General features: G+C 28.8%; 1 protein-coding gene and 1 pseudogene across 1 annotated transcript in view; one reads left to right on the forward strand and one right to left on the reverse strand.

The window, feature by feature from the left end:
• LOC124419400 overlaps positions 1-13,495 on the forward strand; it is a 245,153-nt gene that overhangs the window by 72,503 nt on the left and 159,155 nt on the right. The window lies entirely within an intron of this gene.
• LOC124419401 lies at positions 7,486-7,961 on the reverse strand (annotated as a pseudogene).

Below are 13,495 nucleotides of genomic sequence, written 5' to 3' on the forward strand. Positions count from 1 at the left end.
CATTATAAAAAGAAGAAGAATTAAACATAACAACTATTATTAATTAATAACAACTAACAGTAAAAAACAAAATGATGAACATTCTTATCGAGGCGACCATTATAACTGGAAAGTTTTAGGAAACTGATCTATTGCTACCACGTATTCCTATGTACACGTCGGAGATGCCATTCCTTTTTAAGCGCCTACAATTTCCTATTAGCCGAACATTTGCAATGACGATTAATAAAGCTCAAGGTCAGTCCATGTAAGTTTGTGGACTTAATCTAGAAAATCCATGTTTTTCGCATGGACTGCGTTATGTTGCATGTTCGCGAGTAGGAAACGCCTCACATATATATGTATACGCACCAAAGGGAAAAACAAAAAAATTTGTGTATCCCAAAGCATTAGAATAAGAATTATTTTTTAAGAATAAAAGTATATATTAAATTTTAGAATGTAAGAAATAAATAGCTCATTAATGTATAATTTTAGAATTTAAATATATTGTCATCATATGAAATTATAATAAACCTTTAAAAAAAATTGCATAATCTAATAACTAAATATTGTAATTATTATGTTTTTAATTTCTATTGGGTTAGCGAAGCACACCGGGTATTATCTAGTAAGAATATAGAATTTGTTTGTAATTACTTTACGTGAGAGGCACCAAAATTTGGGACTATAGCTGTTAAAGTTTTCTAGATATACATATTTTAATAATTAGGTTTTAGTATTTACTTTATATGGTAGGTGTCACGTCTGTTTTTGCTGATCTCCCTATTTGTGTCAAAAAAAATTGTATTTAAACAAAAGTTACTTGTACAAAGTTTGGGGACTCTCTACGTGGCACCTCGCTCATTTAAAATTTCAACATAAAAAGTAGGAATTTATTGTAAAAATTTCAAGAAAATCGGTTTAGCCGTTTATTTATTCGTCTATAACAACATACAAACACACATTCATTTATTTTTAAATATATGAATAGAAGATATATAGCTATACCACATGTGTTTTGCTACCCTAAAAGCAATATAAATAAAATACTCACTTCAAGATTTGAAAGTTTTTCAGATTAAGAATATTTACATAAGAGAGATGCCATGCAAATTATTGCAAGTTCGCCAATTTCTATCTATCTATGAAAAATTTTAATTATTTAACAGTTTTCAAGATATACGAAATTTTGTATTTAATTCATATATGTATTGCCAAGCCCTTCATTGCAAATTAATTTCATAGATGGAAATTGGCGAACTTGCAATAATTTGCTCGTTACCTTCTAAATGTTGACATTAATGTCAATGTTTATCATGTAAAAGTTGAAGACTCTGCTCTAAGCAAATTGTTGCAAGTTCGCCAATTTCCATCTATGAAATTAGATTGCAATGAAGGGCTTGGCAATACATATATGAATTAAATACAAAATTTCGTATATCTTGAAAACAGTGTTGCCAACATTGGTCAAGCAAAACGCGCGCAAAAAAATTAAGAAGGGGTAAAAAAGCGTAATTTTCTAACTGAAAATGGGTAAAAAAGCACTAACATTTTTTCAGACAAATATTGTTTATTTTAATAAAAATTGCACATTATTTCGCTCATTTCCTCCAAGACTTTAAAATTCGTTTTTTAGAACATTGGGCTGCAAAACAAAACATGCGTCATACTAAAGTCTTTCACCGGTGTGAGTTAGATTTTTAGTAACGTAAGAACTAAAACTAATGTTTGACGAATATTAGATAAATAAGATGAAAATTTTAAAAATAGTAAAATTTCATTAAACATTCAAACTGACAGGCACACTACCAACTGGCCAACCGATGTACCCACACCCAAATTGTAAAATTTTACAAAACTTATGAAATATATATTTTTTTTTGCAAAATCTATATATATTATTTTTAAATATTTTGAGTTCTGGAAAAATTGTTAATTTCACTTATTTTAAAGTATTTTGAATATTTTTTTTTTTGTTTTTAAAGAATATTTGCTTTTGTACATTTTGTACATAGATTTTGTTTTGTTGGTCAGTTATAGACCAATCGTCATAAAATTCGGCATAAAGAATTACCTCATGGTAATTTATTACGCAAAATGTTTACATGGATGTTAAAGTTATTCTGATTCTAACTGTAATAGTTTCCAAGATATACGAATTTTTGTATTTAATTAATATGGGAGGTGTCGCTCCCCTCATGAATAGTCCACCAATTTATTACCCAAAATGTTAACATTGATGTTAAAGTTATTCGTGCAAAAATTTAAGATTCTAACTGTAACAGTTTCCGAGATAAACGAATTTTTGTATTTAATAAATATGGGAGGTGCTGCTCCCCTCATGGCCAATTTATTAACCCTCTCTGGTCCGTCCACTTTTTATCCCATATAATCATATTGACACTAAAGTGCCTCTGACAAAATTTGAGGAATTTAACTGTTATTTTATCTCAAATATACGAATTTTATATTTTTTTAATGTGGGCGTGTAAAAAGTAGCCTATTACCTATTCAAGACATAAAGGAATACGATGTGAAAATTTCAAGAAAATCGGTTCAGCCATTTAGTATTTTATAACGTTCAAACATAAACATACAAACAAACACATTCATTTTTTTATATATAGATTGCTTAAATATGTACTTTGGAATTAAGGTAATATATAACATAAAAGTTTCTTTATGAAAATAAAAATTTTAAAAATATGCACATTTTGTAATGAAATTTTTTGAATTAAACCAATTTTAATTAATTAACTAAGTTGATAAATTATATATTTATATTAATATTATTTGAGTCAAATTAGTTGTTTTCTATAATACTACAATTTCACTTTCTAATAACTTTAAAAGAAGAACATAAAAATTACTTCCGAAAATGACTTCAGATGTAGTGAATTTTGAATGAAATAAAAATTACATTCCTCCTATGACAAGCAAGTGTTAAAGTTTGTAAATTCTACTCCTTTTTCGGTTCTTTGAAATGTAATATATTTAATCCATGTGGTGGCTTTAAGCTCCCCAGGTGAATGTCCGCCCTTTTTTCTCCGAATTGTTCAGATAAATATTGAACTAATTTATGGAAAATTTGATGAATCTAGTTCTACATTTTCCTAGATAAACAATATTTTATACTTTATTAATCGTATAATCTAAATGTTCAGATAAATGACAAAATTCTTCAAGTAAAATTTAAAGATTCTAGCTCTAATAGATTCTCAGATATACGAATTTTTCTATTTTATTTATATTTGGGGCTCCTGGACCCCCAGATAAAAGTCGGTTCTTTTTTCTTAAAAATGTGCAAAATTTTAAGAATTTAGTTGCAGTAGTTTCCCAGATAAACGAACTTACTGCTGCGTAGCGACTTTAATAGCTATGCTCGATAATGTGCGTTAAAGTAAACTTCTAAAGGGTGTCTTATATGGGGCTTGAGACAATTATACACAGAAACAAATAAAAATGAATTTTAATTATGAAATTGCTCATATTAATTAAAAAAAGTTTTGATTTTTCTCTAATCATCAAAATGATACTATTGATTAACTTAAAATAAACAAGTAAGAGTGTTATATTCGGCCATGCCGAATCTTATATACCCACCATCAAATCATTCATGTTTATGTAGAATTTTACTGATGTACTCACATTTTTGGGTCAGTAATAAGTCCAAAATTCATTTTTCAGAAGGGGACCTTGGTAAGGTCAATTATAAATCCATTTTCATTAAATTTATGAAAAATGATTTTATTTCCTATAAAACTTTTTTATCTCGAATTTTATTGCTTTATATATATGTTATGAGCAGATATGAGCATAAATTTAAGTTCTCATTAAACATGTTTGTGTTGAATTTCACCGCTATTAATACATCTCCTAGCGATAAAGTTATTTTCTGAAGGGGCATTATAATAGGGATAGGAGAAAACGTGAACCGATATTCTTACTTTCAATAAGGATCGAACCTTATAAAATTTGATAGGGAGATTTTGGCTCGCACGAAACTTGTGTATGTAGAATTTTGTAGTAATGAGCGTTGAATTCGTTGTCTAAAGGGCACCTTATTAGGGGGTTAGATAATAATGGACTCATCCTCATAAAATTTAAGAAAATGATTTTAGTTCCCATAAAATTTTTATATGTCGAATATTATTGTTATATATATGCTTCTTAAGGTAGATATGAGCATTAAAGTCGTTTTCTGAAAGGGCGATGAAGTCATTTTCTGAAGGGGACTTTATATGGGGGTAGGGTCAATTATGGACCGATCCTTATAAAATTCTACGAAGAGATTTATGTCACCATAAAACATGTTTGTGCCGAATTACACCGCTATTGATGCTTCTGTTAGTCAGTTGTGAACGATAAAGTCATTTTCTGAAGGGGGCCTTATATGGGGGCTAGGCGAAATCGTGGACCGATATTGCCCATTTTCAATACCAAACAAACTGGATCAACTTTAAGTATCTGTGCAAAATTTCAGCTCGCTAGCTACTTCCGTTTGGACTCTATCAACAGACAGACAGACGGACGGACATGGCTAGATCGTCTTAGAATCTAATAAGGACCCAGAATATATATACTTTTATGGGTCTTAGACGAATATTTTAATGTGTTACAAACGGAATGACAAAAACATTATACCCCCCATCTTTTTTGATGGTGGGTATAAAAATATGATTTGCATTTTCTATTAAAATAAAATAATTTTCCCTTTTGTTTTGCAAATATATTTTTTAATGAATAGAAAAAAAGTATTTAAAACGTTTTCAATTATATGAAAGTAGATTGTGAGTTATTGCACAATAATTTTTATGCGAATAATGTAAGTTTGAAATTTAACACTAACACAAATTTTTTCCCAATTTTTTCACTTATTTTGACGGTTATTTTTATTTAAAAATGGAGCTTTTATTTCATAATGCAAACTAGGGCTACATTTTCTTTGTGTGTTTAGGGTGATTTTTTCTTTCTTATATGTTTTTGAAAAGTGTTTTTAACATATTTATTAAGAAATGTTCTATAAAATCTTTTATATAAATTATATAAATTAAAAAAATATAAATTATATAAATTAAAAAAATATAAGTAAATTATATAAATTAAAAAAATTTAAATTGTATAAATTAAAAAAATATAAAATGCTTATAATATGATCAAAAAACTCAAACATGATATTAAAATTATATCATAACATGTTTAATTAGGCTCTTATTGTAAAAATGTGCAAAAAATATAATCGGTGCCAAATTTATTTAACTGTTTAAACGTGTAAATAACTTGTCCTTTAGACCACACTACGCATAATAAAAATATGCATTTGCATAATTTGTTTTCCCCGATTAGAATTTTTAATTTTATTAACATTTATTCTTAGAATATTTTAAATATAATTAAATTTTCTTTTGTATAACAGATAAAATAATAATATATATGAAAATTTGTTTAAAAAAAATCTTTTTTTTAAAAATCGTCAAGTTTAGAGATAAAAACAGTAAAAATCGTCAAAATAACGATAAATCGTCAAATCTGGCAACAGTGTACACAACCCGATCGTAAAGAAATCTCATAGCAAGAACGTAAAATTTAAAAAAAAATTTTTTTTAAAAATCGTCAAGTTAAGAGATAACAAGTAAGAGTTCTATATTCGGCTGTGCCGAATCTTATATACCCTTCACCATGATGTGTTTAAAGCCTTTTGTACCTTTTGAAGAACGAAAAAGTACCAAAAAGTCCCCATCTATAGGACCTCAGTTAATCCGGGCCATACAAACTTAATTACATGTTCCTAGGTTCAATATTGTAGAAGTTATAAAAAGTACCTTTTGAAGAACGAAAAAGTATCAAGAAGTCCCCTTTTACTGGTTCTCACTTAATCCGGGATATACGAACTTAATAACATGTTTCTAGGTTCAATATTATAGAAATTTCAAAAAGTACCTTTTGAAGAATGAAAAAGTACCAAAAAGTACCCTTTCATAGGTCCTCACTTAATCCTGGCCATACATACTTAATTACATGTTTCTAGGTTTAATATCGTAGAAATTGCAAAAAGTACCTTTTGAAAAACGAAAAAGTACCAAAAAGTCCCCTTTTATGGGTCCCTACTTAATCCGGGCCATACATACATAATTACATGTTTCTAGGTTAAATATCGTAGAAATTGCAAAAAGTACCTTTTGAAAAAACGAAAAAGTACCAAAATCCCCTTGTATGGGTCCTCACTTAATCCGGGCCATACATACTTAATTACATGTTTCTAGGTTCAATATTGTAGAAATTGCAAAAAGTACCTTTTGAAGAACGAAAAAGTACCAAAAAGTCCCCTTTTATGGGTCCTCACTTAATCCGGGCCATACATACTTAATTACATGTTTCTAGGTTCAATGTTGTAGAAATTGCAAAAAGTACCTTTTGAACAACGAAAAAGTCCCCTTTTATGGGTCCTCACTTAATCCGGGCCATACATACTTAATTACATGTTTCTAGGTTCAATATTGTAGAAATTGCAAAAAGTACCTTTTGAAAAACGAAAAAGTACCAAAAACTCCCCTTGTTTGGGTCCTCACTTAATCCGGGCCATGCATACTTAATTTCATGTTTCTAGGTTCAATATTATAGAAATTTCAAAAAATACCTTTTGAAGAACGAAAAAGTACCAGAAAGTCCCCTTTTATAGGTTCTCACTTAATCCAGGCTCTACATACTTAATTTCATATTTCTAGCCAATAACAAAACATTAGTTTTTTGCAGTTTCTGTCTGAGCATGAATAAAAATCTAAATTTTATATGAAATTTTCAGAGGTTGTCTCGGTTTTTTGCTCATATCTCCGTTATTTATGGACCGATTTTGCTGATTTTAAATAGCGTTCTTGCCGGTCGTATGTCTGATAGAATTATGGAAGATTCGGATCTCGCAGATATCTGGGGTCTTCTAAAAACTGATTTCAACAAACATACAGACAGACGGACAGACAGACAGACGGACATGGCTTAATCATCTCCGCTACCTATAAGGATCCAGAATATATATACTTTATAGGGTCGGAATTTTATATTATAGAAATTACAAACGGAATGACAAACTTATATATACCCTTCTCACGAAGGTGAAGGGTATAAAAATAATTATGTATGTGAAGAATGGGAATTCTTGCGACTATACTTATTATTTTTTATATAAATTTTCAATTAATTTAGCACTTTCACTGTGGTTCAAAAAGGACCATAAACAAATTCCAACTCTTATTTTGGCGATTTGTGCTTTTGTTTTTTCTTTGTTAAGAAATTAACAAAGTTGTTCAATAACAGAATTGAACTATGCACACAAATAAAATAGAGAATTTATTTCTACTTACGTGTTGGTTGGTAGGAATCGAAACACTTTTTTTTGTTTGTTTTATTTTTTTTTTTCAAATAATTGGAGCACCGGAGTGTGTTTTTGATAAAAACAAAATGCATCGCTATCATCATACAGATGAACCCATTTACAGACTAACTAGACTAGGAATGTGTAGTTTAGCTGTTTTGTCTGAGGTGCTCCTTGGCGACATCCAAAGCTTGGGTTTCCTCACCGAAGTCCTTGATGACAACAACGGAACAGCCGCAAACCTTACGGGCTTGCCTTCTTTGTCGATCTTGCATAAACCAGACCATTCACCGAGTTTCTTGTGGGAATCGACACGGATCAAGGGGATTTGATGTTCATGACAGAGGGCAGTAACGAGCTTCTTGTAGTTGGGTTCGTCAAAAGACTCAGCCAAGATACACAAAACAGCTTGACGTTTGTCTAAGGCCTTGCAGGCTTGGTGAATACCATGTACAAGACCATCGGCAATTAAAGATTTCTTCAAAACTTTTTGCAAAGCTTGATTAATGTCCATGGAACCACCTACAGCGGGAGCTGCAGAGGGAACATCTACATCAACGTCAGCCATATTTAAATGTATTTGTCGTCCTTGCACTTTTTGACAACCGAAAGAACGACTCCCGGTCAAAGTGGTGTTTTTTAAATAAATTAAAATCAAAAACAAAAAAATTAAAACACACTCCCGGTGCTCCAATTATTTGAAAAAAAAGTAAAACTAACAAAAAAAGTGTTTCAATTCCCACCAACCAACACGTAAGTAGAAATAAAATTCTCTATTTTATTGTGTGCATAGTCCAATTCTGTTATTGATCAACTTTGTTAATTTCTTAACAAAGTAAAAACAAAAGCAACAAATCTCCAAAATAAGAGTTGGAATTTGTTTATGGTCACTGGTTCATATCCGGTTCGAAGGACCATAAATTTCAAATAATTGGAGCACCGGAAGTGTGTTTTATTTTTTTTGTTTTTGATTTTAATTTATTTAAAAAACACACCAATTTGACCGGGAGTCGTTCGGGATGGTAAATAATAAGCCGAACCTCTTCGGCTCCCCGGCTTCCTCGTAACACTTCCTAAAATATTGCCTTTAGGAAGTGTTTGGAGACCTTCAGTGAAAAATAAACATAAAAAGTACATATTCATTATAAATTATAAATAATTCATTAAATATATTGTTTAATTAATAACACAATTATAATTCATGTATAAGAAAATAAGTAAATTCATGTATGTAACGAAAAGTTCGTTACAACCTCATATGGGTTTTGTTATATAAAGCGTTCCGGAACAGAATTTTTTTAGTTAATCACTTTATCCACATAGTGTATATGTAAAACAAAATTGTTTAATTTGTTAACATTTAATAGATTTCAAAATGAAGCCATATGTAAAAGTAAGCTGCCGCTGATCGCAAAATTCTTCATATGTGTTTCTTTATATAAAGTGTTCCAGAAGTTAATCACGTTACCCATCTATGTTTATATAAAATATAAAACAATATTGTTAAATATGTTAACATTTAATAGAAAAAATATTTTTCCTAAATAACATATTTCTATACATACCAATTATGCCATTATTTAAATGAAATGATATTTGTTTACGAGATGCTTGGTATTTTTAGATTTTTTACATAAATAATTTAAAATATTAACGAAGTTTTTCTCCGTTTAACGGAAATTTTTTAAATATAAAAATAACAATAATAATAAAACTTTGACAGCTACGTAACCCAGGCGAATTAAGAAAAAAATTAACAGCTGATTAAATAACACCACCTTTTCTAAATTCTCCTTGATATAATTTTTGTAAATTTTACACTCTTGCTATGAGATTTCTTTACGGTCGGGTTGTGTACACTGTTGCCAGATTTGACGATTTTTACTGTTTTTATCTCTAAACTTAACGATTTTTAAAAAAAAGATTTTTTTTTAATTTTTGTAAATTTTACGTTCTTGCTATGAGATTTCTTTACGATCGGGTTGTGTACACTGTTGCCAGATTTGACGATTTATCGTTATTTTGACGATTTTTACTGTTTTTATCTCTAAACTTAACGATTTTTAAAAAAAAGATTTTTTAAATAAATTTTCATATATATTATTATTTTATCTGTCATCCAAAAGAAAATTTAATTATATTTAAAATATTCTAAGAATAAATGTTAATAAAATTAAAAATTCTAATCGGGGAAAACAAATTATGCAAATGCATATTTTTATTATGCGTAGTGTGGTCTAAAGGACAAGTTATTTACACGTTTAAACAGTTAAATAAATTTGGCACCGATTATATTTTTTGCACATTTTTACAATAAGAGCCTAATTAAACATGTTATGATTTAATTTTAATATCATGTTTGAGTTTTTTGATCATATTATAAGCATTTTACATTTTTTTAATTTATATAATTTAAATTTTTTTAATTTATATAATTTATATTTTTTAATTTATATAATTTATATTTTTTTTAATTTATATAATTTATATAAAAGATTTTATAGAACATTTCTTAATAAATATGTTAAAAACACATTTCAAAAACATATAAGAAAGAACAATTCGGAGGAAAAAGGGCGGACATTCACCTGGGGAGCTTAAAGCCACCACATGGATTAGATAGATTACATTTCAAAGAACCGAAAAAGGAGTAGAATTTACTAACTTTAACACTGGCTTGTCATAGGAGGAATGTTATTTTTATTTCATTCAAAATTCACTACATCTGAAGTCATTTTCAGGAAGTAATTTTTATGTTCTTCTTTTAAAGTTATTAGAAAGTGAAATTGTAGTATTATAGAAAACAACTAATTTGACTCAAATAATATTAATATAAATATATAATTTATGTATGGCCCGGATTAAGTGAGGACCCATACAAGGGGACTTTTTGGTACTTTTTCGTTTTTCAAAAGGTACTTTTTGCAATTTCTACGATATTAAACCTAGAAACATGTAATTATGTATGTATGGCCCGGATTAAGTAAGGACCCATAAAAGGGGACTTATTGGTACTTTTTCGTTTTTCAAAAGGTACTTTTTGCAATTTCTACGATATTAAACCTAGAAACATGTAATTAAGTATGTATGGCCAGGATTAAGTGAGGACCTATGAAAGGGTACTTTTTGGTACTTTTTCATTCTTCAAAAGGTACTTTTTGAAATTTCTATAATATTGAACCTAGAAACATGTTATTAAGTTCGTATATCCCGGATTAAGTGAGAACCAGTAAAAGGGGACTTCTTGATACTTTTTCGTTCTTCAAAAGGTACTTTTTATAACTTCTACAATATTGAACCTAGGAACATGTAATTAAGTTTGTATGGCCCGGATTAACTGAGGTCCTATAGATGGGGACTTTTTGGTACTTTTTCGTTCTTCAAAAGGTACCAAAAGGCTTTAAACACATCATGGTGAAGGGTATATAAGATTCGGCACAGCCGAATATAGAACTCTTACTTGTTATCTCTTAACTTGACGATTTTTAAAAAAAATTTTTTTTAAATTTTACGTTCTTGCTATATGAGATTTCTTTACGATCGGGTTGTGTACACTGTTGCCAATTTGACGATTTATCGTTATTTTGACGATTTTTACTGTTTTTATCTCTAAACTTGACGATTTTTAAAAAAAAGATTTTTTTTAAACAAATTTTCATATATATTATTATTTTATCTGTTATACAAAAGAAAATTTAATTATATTTAAAATATTCTAAGAATAAATGTTAATAAAATTAAAAATTCTAATCGGGGAAAACAAATTATGCAAATGCATATTTTTATTATGCGTAGTGTGGTCTAAAGGACAAGTTATTTACACGTTTAAACAGTTAAATAAATTTGGCACCGATTATATTTTTTGCACATTTTTACAATAAGAGCCTAATTAAACATGTTATGATATAATTTTAATATCATGTTTGAGTTTTTTGATCATATTATAAGCATTTTATATTTTTTTTAATTTATACAATTTAAATTTTTTTAATTTATATAATTTACTTATATTTTTTTTAATTTATATAATTTATATTTTTTTAATTTATATAATTTATATAAAAGATTTTATAGAACATTTCTTAATAAATATGTTAAAAACACTTTTCAAAAACATATAAGAAAGAAAAAATCACCCTAAACACACAAAGAAAATGTAGCCCTAGTTTGCATTATGAAATAAAAGCTCCATTTTTAAATAAAAATAACCGTCAAAATAAGTGAAAAAATTGGGAAAAAATTTGTGTTAGTGTTAAATTTCAAACTTACATTATTCGCATAAAAATTATTGTGCAATAACTCACAATCTACTTTCATATAATTGAAAACGTTTTAAATACTTTTTTTCTATTCATTAAAAAATATATTTTGCAAAACAAAAGGGAAAATTATTTTATTTTAATAGAAAATGCAAATCATATTTTTATACCCACCATCAAAAAAGATGGGGGGTATATTGTTTTTGTCATTCCGTTTGTAACACATTAAAATATTCGTCTAAGACCCATAAAAGTATATATATTCTGGGTCCTTATTAGATTCTAAGACGATCTAGCCATGTCCGTCCGTCTGTCTGTCTGTTGATAGAGTCCAAACGGAAGTAGCTAGCGAGCTGAAATTTTGCACAGATACTTAAAGTTGATCCAGTTTGTTTGGTATTGAAAATGGGCAATATCGGTCCACGATTTCGCCTAGCCCCCATATAAGGCCCCCTTCAGAAAATGACTTTATCGTTCACAACTGACTAACAGAAGCATCAATAGCGGTGTAATTCGGCACAAACATGTTTTATGGTGACATAAATCTCTTCGTAGAATTTTATAAGGATCGGTCCATAATTGACCCTACCCCCATATAAAGTCCCCTTCAGAAAATGACTTTATCGCCCTTTCAGAAAACGACTTTAATGCTCATATCTACCTTAAGAAGCATATATATAACAATAATATTCGACATATAAAAATTTTATGGGAACTAAAATCATTTTCTTAAATTTTATGAGGATGAGTCCATTATTATCTAACCCCCTAATAAGGTGCCCTTTAGACAACGAATTCAACGCTCATTACTACAAAATTCTACATACACAAGTTTCGTGCGAGCCAAAATCTCCCTATCAAATTTTATAAGGATCGATCCTTATTGAAAGTAAGAATATCGGTTCACGTTTTCTCCTATCCCTATTATAATGCCCCCTTCAGAAAATAACTTTATCGCTAGGAGATGTATTAATAGCGGTGAAATTCAACACAAACATGTTTAATGAGAACTTAAATTTATGCTCATATCTGCTCATAACATATATATAAAGCAATAAAATTCGAGATAAAAAAGTTTTATAGGAAATAAAATCATTTTCATAAATTTAATGAAAATGGATTTATAATTGACCTTACCAAGGTCCCCTTCTGAAAATGAATTTTGGACTTATTACTGACCCAAAAATGTGAGTACATCAGTAAAATTCTACATAAACATGAATGATTTGATGGTGGGTATATAAGATTCGGCATGGCCGAATATAACACTCTTACTTGTTTATTTTAAGTTAATCAATAGTATCATTTTGATGATTAGAGAAAAATCAAAACTTTTTTTAATTAATATGAGCAATTTCATAATTAAAATTCATTTTTATTTGTTTCTGTGTATAATTGTCTCAAGCCCCATATAAGACACCCTTTAGAAGTTTACTTTAACGCACATTATCGAGCATAGCTATTAAAGTCGCTACGCAGCAGTAAGTTCGTTTATCTGGGAAACTACTGCAACTAAATTCTTAAAATTTTGCACATTTTTAAGAAAAAAGAACCGACTTTTATCTGGGGGTCCAGGAGCCCCAAATATAAATAAAATAGAAAAATTCGTATATCTGAGAATCTATTAGAGCTAGAATCTTTAAATTTTACTTGAAGAATTTTGTCATTTATCTGAACATTTAGATTATACGATTAATAAAGTATAAAATATTGTTTATCTAGGAAAATGTAGAACTAGATTCATCAAATTTTCCATAAATTAGTTCAATATTTATCTGAACAATTCGGAGAAAAAAGGGCGGACATTCACCTGGGGAGCTTAAAGCCACCACATGGATTAAATATATTACATTTCAAAGAACCGAAAAAGGAGTAGAATTTACAA

This window comes from Lucilia cuprina, chromosome 4 (assembly GCF_022045245.1).
Source record: "Lucilia cuprina isolate Lc7/37 chromosome 4, ASM2204524v1, whole genome shotgun sequence".
Lineage (NCBI taxonomy): Eukaryota > Metazoa > Arthropoda > Insecta > Diptera > Calliphoridae > Lucilia > Lucilia cuprina.